Source organism: Saccopteryx leptura, chromosome 5 (genome assembly GCF_036850995.1).
Source record: "Saccopteryx leptura isolate mSacLep1 chromosome 5, mSacLep1_pri_phased_curated, whole genome shotgun sequence".
NCBI lineage: Eukaryota > Metazoa > Chordata > Mammalia > Chiroptera > Emballonuridae > Saccopteryx > Saccopteryx leptura.
Genome location: NC_089507.1, coordinates 101,936,823 through 101,946,354, shown reverse-complemented (window position 1 = coordinate 101,946,354; position 9,532 = coordinate 101,936,823). Strand labels below are relative to the sequence as shown.

The window sequence follows — 9,532 nt, the reverse complement described above, 5'->3', positions numbered from 1 at the left end:
CCCATGACCACTGCTTCTAGCGCATTTTTTTTGCTTTAAGCTGAATGGTCATTCTGGATTCCTGAACCAGATTGCTTTCTAAGGGCTGATGGCAATCTATGCTGAGTGTAAAGCCAGGAGTAAAAACACACACTGGGCTCCAAAACCCACTCATTCAGCACTCACAAAGTTACTGATTTATCCGAGTTTCCTAGAATCAAAGGTTTCTAGCTCACCAGACTTATTCACCTCTGTTCCCCATCTCCTTCCTTCTCCCTGCCCAAACTCTGCACTAACTGGCTTCTCACTCAACACTCTGCCATCTTGGCTGCCTCTCCTGGCCTCCTCCACGTGGCCTTTCTCTGCTCTCTAATGATAATTTCAGGAACCAAGCATGCAAGCTCCCATTCTGCCCCTATTTTATAGTGTAGAAATCCAAACCTTTAATCCAATATACAAAATAGGGAAGTCTCTAATACAAAGTCATTTATCTGGGAAATGATGGGATTGTACCACCCCACATCAAAAAGGGTGGGAAAGGCTTAATCCCAAAACCAAGCCCCAGGCTACAAGGATTCTGCCTGCCTTTAGCCCACCCCCAACACACAATAATATCACCTGGGCAACGGCCTCCACGTGGGCAGCGTCATCTTTAACAAAGTGAGCATAATATATTTTATCTGCCCAACACTGAGGCTTCACATTCCTTATTTTGTGCTGGCATTCAAAGAGGACCTGTTGATGACAAAATTGGAACATACCCTCACTTCTAATTTAGTAATTTGATAGAATTTTGGCACTTAGAGCCAGTTAATATATTTTGGTATATGTTGGTCAAATAAGTTTTTAAATATAATATATATGTTTGCTTGCTTATAGTTTGCATTGGGTGTGTGAGACAGGCTGCAAGCCAGCAAAGTCATTATAGCTTAAGGCTTAATTTTAAGATTAAGCCTTTCCCACCCTTTTAATACTAAGGTCTTTTCAAAATTAAGCTTTTCCCCACACCCTTGACTGTTGCATGATATGGGTGGTGCACTCTTATGAGGAATCCCATTTATGCCTCAGATAAGTGACTTTGTATCAGAGACTTCCCTATTTGTATATTGGATTTACGGCCAGGAGCCGCCATGGTGGCCATTCACATGCAGATTCCCATTGGATTCGGGCAGATGGTAAAGAAATGGCAGAGTCGGAGGATGAGGGGCCATCATATTTATTGCCTCACCAAGACAGGCAAACCACAAAAGAAGACAAGGGAAAAGCAGAAAACCAGCTTTTCCCATGAAGGGCAAGGGACCAGGGAAGCCCCTGCAATCGTGATAGCAGGAACTGTGTGAGCAAGCTCCTGGTCTGTCCACTTTATAGTGTAAAACAGGGGTTCCCAAACTTTTTACACAGGGGGCCAGTTCACTGTCCCTCAGACTTTTGGAGGGCCAGACTATAAAAAAAATATGAACAAATCCCTGCGCACATTGCACATATCTTATTTTAAAGTAAAAAAACAAAACGGGAACAAATACAATATTTAAAATAAAGAATGAGTAAATTTAAATCAACAAACTGACCAGTATTTCAATGGGAACTATGCTCCTCTCACTGACCACCAATGAAAGAGGTGCCTGTAAAGCCAGCAGCCAGGGCCACTATCACAGCAGCCTCCTGGCCCATGCAGGTTCACATTGGATTCGGACAGTCGGTAAAGAAACAATGGAGCCAAAAATTGGTGGGCCATAGTCTTTAATCCTAGCTTGCACCCGGCGGGCAAGTAAAAACATACACTGGGCTCCAAAACTGTAAAGCCAGCAGCCACAGCCAGGGCCAGAATCAGAGCAGCCGCCCGGCTCATGCAGGTTCGCATTGGATTCGGACAGTCGGTAAAGAAACCATGGAGCCAAAAACTGGTGGGCCATAGCCTTTAATCCTACCTTGCACCCGGCGGGCAAGTAAAAATACACTCTGGGCTCCAAAACCCAGTCACACTCAGTGCTCACAAAGCCACTGGCTTATCCGAGTTTCCTAGAATCAAAGGTTTCTAGCTCACCAGACTTATTCTCCTCAGTTCCCCATCTCCTTCCTTATCCCAAATACAAACTCTACACAAACTGGCATCTCACTCAGCACTCCACCATCTTGGCTGCTTCTCCTGGCCTCCTCCACGTGGCCTTTTTCTGCTCTCTGCTCTGTTCTCTCCTCTAATGATCCCAGGAACCAAGAGCCCAAGCTCCTGCTCCGACCCCATTTTATAGTGTAGAAATCCAAACCCTTAATCCAATATACATAATAGGGAAGTCTCTAATACAAAGTCACTTCTCTGAGGCATGATAGGATTGTACCACCTCACATCAAAAAGGGTAGGAAAGGCTTAATCCCAAAACCAAGCCCCAGGCTACAAGGATTCTGCCTGCATTTAGCCCACCCCAACACACATTAATATCACCTGGGCGACGGCCTCCTCGTGTTATCTTTAACAAAGTGAGCATAATACATTTTATCTGCCCAACAAAAACCCACTCACATTCAGTGCTCACAAAGCTACTGACTTATCCGAGTTTCCTAGAATCAAAGGTTTCTAGCTCACCAGCCTTATTCTCCTCAGTTCCCCATCTCCTTCCTTATCCCAGATACAAACTCTACACAAACTGGCATCTCACTCAGCACTCCGCCAGCTTGGCTGCTTCTCCTGGTCTCCTCCACGTGGCCTTTCTCTGCTCTCCTCTACTCTCTCTTCTAATGATAATCTCAGGAACCAAGAGGGCAAACTCCCGTTTTGCCCCCACTTTATACTGTAGCTTCACAACCTCTAATCCAATATACAAAGTAGGGAAGTCTCCAATACAAAGTCACCTCTCTGAGGCATGATTGGATTGTACCACCCCACATCAAAAAGGGTGGGAAAGGCTTAATCCCAAAACCAAGCCCCAGGCTACAAGGATTCTCAACACACATTAATATCACCTGGGCAACGGCCTCACGTGGGCAGCGCCATTTTTAACAAAGTGAGCATAATACATTTTATCTGCCCAACAGTGCCCCTTCTGGAAGTGCGGTGGGGGCTGGATAAATGGCCCGCGGGCCGTAGTTTGGGGACCCCTGGTGTAGAAAACCAAAAACCCTTAATCCAATATACAAATAAGGAAGTCTCTGATACAAAGTCACTTATCTGAGGCATAATTGGATTCCTCATGAGAGTGCACCACCCAGATCATGCAATCAGTTAAGGGTGGGGGAAAAGCTTAGTCTTAAAACTAAGCCTTAGGCTACGATGACCCTGTCTGCTTATAGCCTGTCCCCCACACCCAATATAAATCACAAGCAAGCAAACATATATATCATATTTACAAACTTATTTGACCAACATTGGATTAAAGGTTTTGATTTCTACATTATAAAATGAGACAGATCAGGAACTTTCTCTCTCAGTTCCTGAAATTAGCATTACAGAGGAGAAGCAGCCAAGATGGCGAAGTGCTGAAGGAGAAGCTAGTTTGTGCAGAGTTTGTGCAGAGAGGAGATGGGGAACAGAGGTGAATAAGGCTGGTGAGGTAGAAACCTTTGATTCTAGAAAACTCGGATGAGTCAGTGGCTTTGGGAGCCCTGAATGGAAAGGGAAGTGTTTTCCCACTGTGTGTATTTCTTGCCCACCAGATGCAAGCTGAGATTAAATATAATGGCCCACCAGTTTTTGGCTCCATTGTTTCATTACCGTCTGTCTGAATAAAATGTGAACCTGCATGGGTCAGGCGGCTGTGATGGTGTGTAAGGCCAGGAGGCAGGGCTGGGGCCACTATCACAGCAGCCTTCTGGCCCATGCAGGTTCGCATTGGATTCGGACAGTCGGTAAAGAAACCATGGAGCCAAAAACTGGTGGGCCATAACCTTTAATCCTACCTTGCACCCGGCGGGCAAGTAAAAATACACACTGGGCTCCAAAACCCAGTCACACTCAGTGCTCACAAAGCCACTGACTTATCCGAGTTTCCTAGAATCAAAGGTTTCTAGCTCACCAACCTTATTCTCCTCAGTTCCCCATTTTCTTCCTTATCCCAGATACAAACTCTACACAGACTGGCCTCTCACTCAGCACTCCGCCATCTTGGCTGCTTTTCCTGGTCTCCTCCACGTGGCCTCCTCCTGCTGCTGGCTCTATTCTCTCTGCTCTCTCATGCTAACCTCAGGAACCAAGAGAGCAAACTCTCATTCCATCCCCATTTTATAGTGTAGAAATCCAAACCCTTAATCCAATATACATAATAGGGAAGTCTCTAATACAAAGTCACTTCTCTGAGGCATGATAGGATTGTACCACCTTACACCAAAAAGGGTAGGAAAGGCTTAATCCCAAAACCAAGCCCCAGGCTACAAGGATTCTGCCTGCCTTTAGCCCACCCCAACACACATTAATACCACCTGGGCAACGGCCTCTTTAACAAAGTGAGCATAATACATTTTATCTGCCCAACATGGTGGCTGCAGCTACTGGCCATGCATTTGGCATAGTCTGTGGCAGGATTTGATACAGATCAGCAAGGAGCCACCACCACCTTTGAGCTGTGGAGTAGAAGACTGGCTGCTATTATGGTTCCCCATGGCTGTTTTTGGGGGGACCGTAGGCTAGCTGATTTTACAGCCATGTGTGAGGAATCCGAGAGCTCTGTGGAAGAGACTGCCTGGGACCTGCAAACTGAGCAGTGGAAGGAGCTGAAGCAAATGTAAAAGAAAGAGATGCTAACCCTGGAGCTGGAACAAGCACCAGAGAAAGAGGCTGAACAGGTTCATGAGATTCGCTTGGAAGTGGAGCAGCCGCTAGAGAAAGAATCACAGGTTCATGAGTTGCAGATTGCCCTGGATACTGTGGAGAGCCAGCAGCAGTGGGAGGCCAGGGCTGAGGCTGGAGCAGAGGCTGGGGCCTGGGATTCAAAGCCCGCAGAGCAGAAGGCAGCGGCGACCTGCGGCTCAAGCCCGGCAGTGGGAGCTGGTGTTTTCAGTTCCCCTTTGGATCATGAGGGGAATCGAACTGGGGTTGTGATCTGCAGTCTCCAGAAGATAAGAACCCAGTAGCAAGGATACCTACTACACCCCTGGTAGATTGTGATTTTCCGGAGCAAAGATGGGATGGAAATGCTGGATGCCATTGCCACGTGCTCCTCCTTGGGACATTGTAAGACCTGCCAGGATGGCAGGGATGAGGGGGGTGGCTGAGGCCCCATGTGTATGGTCTGATTCTGGACTATGACCAGAGTGGGCACTGGCTCCTTTGATGGATGGACTTACAGATTTTGGACAATGTGAAATACCCTGATGGGCATGGGGGACAGCTTTGCTGGAGGCCCTCCTCCTGCCCTGGGAAGCTTTTCCCATGGCTAGAAAGAAGTTTGAGGACATTTTATGCTTTTGGCAAAGTGCTCAGAGACTGGTGAAATGTACCTTTGTAATAGCTGAAACTGTATGATTTGTGGTATTGTAATTTGTGTAATGTCCCTTGTTACATCCCAGCGAGATAGGCCACAGCAGACACAAAGTAAATTTTATAAGTTTTATTGCAGACCTGCACAGGGACTGCAGGCAACCCATGCAAGGGAGCACTGCAGCCCCCCAAACCTGCACAGGGACTGCAGGTAACCCACACAGGAGGACACTGCAGCCCCCCAAACCTGCGCAGGGATGCAGGTAACCCACACAGGGGAACACTGCAGCCCCCCAAACCTGCACAGGGATGCAGGCAACCCACACAGGGGAACACTGCAGCCCCCCAAACCTGCGCAGGGATGCAGGTAACCCACACAGGGGAACACTGCAGCCCCCCAAACCTGCGCAGGGACTGCAGGTAACCCACACAGGGGAACACTGCAGCCCCCCAAACCTGTGCAGGGACTGCAGGTAACCCACACAGGGGAACACTGCAGCCCCGAGCTTCTAAAATGGCTCCTTTTTATAGGGTGGCTATCTAGGATGAGCAAGCATCATACAGAAGCTGATGTGGCTGTTAGTCATTGGCTAGGGAGGTCGTGCGCAGTTACGGGGGGGGGTATTACTCAGTGGAGAATTTCAAACATAAACTTCTGATAAGGGTCTCTGACTCAATGCAGGATGTTGCTGAACTCTTTGTTCTTAGCGTCACAGGGACCTTGTACACTCTCGGCAGCCCCAGCATGTCAGTACTCCTTGAATCTAACATTCCCCCATCTCTTTTGGGCATAAATCAAATCCTTGATTCTTCATCAGTGGGGAGAATGGTATAAGGCTGGGGCTCATGAGAATTTTCTACTTTAGCTGTAGCTATAAGCTAATTGGGTCAGGGGTCCTCCCTAGTATGTGCTGGCACGCTGATAGTGTGCCCTTAGTACTACAAGCTTTACAGACTAATTTCTTTCTGCCTTGCATTTTTCTTCTCTGTACTAACTTCTTACAATTTGCACAAACCTTCTGCAACTTACACTAACCTTCTGCAACTTACACAAACTTTCAACTTTTATGCACTTTCTTATCCAGGAATAACTGGCCTTCATAACAACTTGCTTTTCCTTTTCTTTTCAAAAGTACCTCTACACCTTATACCTTCTATTATCAAAACCATACAATTCCTTTCTAATTTATCAGAATTCTTATATTCTAAAAACCTTAACCTTCAGCAAAGACTAAGTTAGTACTAAGTAATCCTCTTTTAAAGATTGCTTTTTGGAGGTGTCCTTTTCCTAAGTAGCCTATTGGACATATGACCAATATTCACAGATTATTCTATAGTGGTAGCTATGAGCACATACATAACTTTCATTTACCTTGTAGCTTCTCTCTCAGCCAAGGGACTTATACCCACTTTCTATATGACTTATAGCAGTGCATGCATCAAACCTTAAGATGACTTACTTGGCTTTCCTTTACCTTAGTTTCCCTCCCTCCCCAAAGTCTCCATGTGTGGACCAGTTAACTTCTGGTTTGTGGCTGAAGCAGGGCATGCTGTCCTTCTCAGGGTCAGCTTACAAGGGTTGGTGGGGTCAGTCTTTGCTTCCACAAAGGTGTCTCTGCTGGGACTGCAAGCTTCAGCTGGCTGCGGTGGACCCAGGCAGGTATGCCTTCTACTTTGGCAGTAGTGGGAGTTGTCAGGATCATGGTGTCTGGACCCATCTAGGTGGGAGTCAGTCCTTGGGTGGTGTACTGCTAGAAGTGCCTCTTGGACAGTCTTTGAACAGTTTGCTGAGTAACCTATAAAACCTGTAAGTACTTAGGGAAAGGGTGTTACATTTCTACACTTTGCAGTTAAAGTCCTAGTGACTACTGCTTCTAGCTGGAATTAGCAGCAGGTCCCAGCCTATAATAGGCATGGGGCATTGAGATAAGAGAAATAAAGGATACACTAAACATAAAGCAATAAAACCAGACTGTCAATACCCACAGTAGAGATCTTTGAGGGATAAATAAAACTTAAATATTCAAGCAAGGCATAGTAGATGGCCCTTGTGTTTACAAGAAATGAGATTAGCTTATCTGCTACTTGGAAGAAATACCTTAGGCTCCTGAACGATGTCCTTAGGCCTTCAGTGGCAATTCCCAGCATGCTGGGCAAAGTCAGGTCACAGATAGCTGGAGCAGGGCTAGAAGAGACTGAACCCTCCCTCCATGGAGCAAGGGGGCAGCTTACCTTCTCATGTCCCTCTTTCCACAGCACAGGTGTGTCAACTGGTGGGGCCCGGAAGCCTGGCAGGCTTCAGTTCAATGACCTTTCTTTCCACTTTGGAGCAGGGCCTTGATGAAAGCTATGAAGCCCCTTAGGGCGCTGGAGCCAAAAGTTGGTATTTCCTGACTTCTTTTGGGCCTTATTTGCCTTTTCTGTTACTTCCTTGGTCATTATAGACCTTAAAAGCCATGCTCAGAAGATCTCACTGAGGGGCTTGACTAAGAGAGCAAAACTGGGTATCTTGTATTTAAAGAAGCCTAAAGCAGTGGGTTTAGAAGGGTCCGTAATTCCCTAAATCTTCTCCTTGGGTCTGGCTCTAGATAGGAGGTGGGGATTCCCCGGAGCCAAAGCAGAAGAGGGCAGGGGGCTGTAGCAAGGTGATGATAACCTCTAGCTTACTGCACTGTTATCTTTTGCCTGACTAAGCAGTGGTTCAGCCCTTGAGCCGGTGCCCAAGGGGGAGGGGCATGTGCCTGAAACTGTGAGGGGAGCCTGCCGCTTCTCCTGCAGCCAGCTGCAGCCTGGCTGCCTTTTCTTTCTCTACCTCTGCTGCTATACTGGCTGCATACTGACCGTGCCACCTGCCTGCAGGTGGGTGCTGGTGATAGTACGCTAAACTCTCTATGTTTTCTATGGGTCTAGTAATCCTTGGTTTGGCCAGTCTGCTCTTAAGTTGGCCATTCTAGTTCACAAAGAGTCCGCAACGTGGCGGAATCAACAGGGGTCCCGTAGTCTCGTGCCCTGCGAGAGAAATCAGAAAAGTTATAAAGCAAGCACTGAAGAGGCATTAGGGCAGCAGATTGCCCCTGACCCATGGCCCTTGACTCTCGAAGCAATCCTGTGAGGAAGCAATGGGCAAAGCAGACAAACAAACCAAATATGCACACAAAACAAACAAAACTTCTAAACCAAAACCAAAGGGAGAAGGCAGCGTCCTGCGTTCCCCGACTGACCTGGTGGGGAGAAATCAGGTGGCATCCCGCCTGCTCCACTACACCCTTTTCTAACCAGAGCTCTGTTTCCAAATATTCAAAGAGGAAGCTTCCTTACCAAACAGTCTCAAGACTCCAAATGTTTCAAATCAGCCAAATTTCGTTTCAAACAGCAACTGCCAGAGGCTGGCCAGCTGCCAACATCTGCTGCAGCCCACTCCGTGAGGAGGGGTCTTACACGGCCAATCTCGCTGGGGCCTCCATCTGTTATATCCTGGCGAGACAGGCCACAGCAGACGCAAAGTGAATTTTATAAGTTTTATTGCAGACCTGCACAGGGACTGCAGGCAACCCATGCAAGGGAGCACTGCAGCCCCCCAAACCTGTGCAGGGACTGCAGGTAACCCACACAGGGGAACACTGCAGCCCCCCAAACCTACACAGGGATGCAGGTAACCCACACAGGGGAACACTGCAGCCCCCCAAACCTGTGCAGGGACTGCAGGTAACCCACACAGGGGAACACTGCAGCCCCGAGCTTCTAAAATGGCTCCTTTTTATAGGGTGGCTATCTAGGATGAGCAAGCATCATACAGAAGCTGATGTGGCTGTTAGTCATTGGCTAGGGAGGTCGTGCACAGTTACGGGGGGGTTATTACTCAGTGGAGAATTTCAAACATAAACTTCTGATAAGGGTCTCTGACTCAATGCAGGATGTTGCTGAACTCTTTGTTCTTAGCGTCACAGGGACCTTGTACACTCTCGGCAGCCCCAGCATGTCAGTACTCCTTGAATCTAACATCCCTAATTTCCTTCTACAGGAATACCTGTGCTTTAGATTGTAAAGCGAGCAAAAGGGGTAGAATGTTGGTCAAATAAGTTTGTAAATATGATATATATGCTTGCTTATAGTTTGCATTGGGTGTGTGAGACAGGCTGTAAGTTG

The 9,532-nt window shown here is 47.3% G+C and overlaps 2 long non-coding RNA genes across 2 annotated transcripts; both read right to left on the bottom strand.

Annotated features, from left to right (window-relative positions):
* Positions 1-5,466: 5,466 nt before the first annotated feature.
* LOC136405775 (uncharacterized) lies at positions 5,467-7,217 on the bottom strand. Its single transcript, XR_010751571.1, has 3 exons — positions 6,862-7,217; positions 5,843-6,758; positions 5,467-5,580 (listed from the first exon to the last, which is right to left on the bottom strand). It is a non-coding gene; the product is annotated as an uncharacterized lncRNA (long non-coding RNA).
* A 123-nt stretch (positions 7,218-7,340) lies between these two features.
* LOC136405613 (uncharacterized) lies at positions 7,341-9,121 on the bottom strand. The gene is made up of 3 exons (XR_010751548.1): positions 9,075-9,121; positions 8,705-9,022; positions 7,341-7,872 (listed from the first exon to the last, which is right to left on the bottom strand). It is a non-coding gene; the product is annotated as an uncharacterized lncRNA (long non-coding RNA).
* Positions 9,122-9,532: the final 411 nt, after the last annotated feature.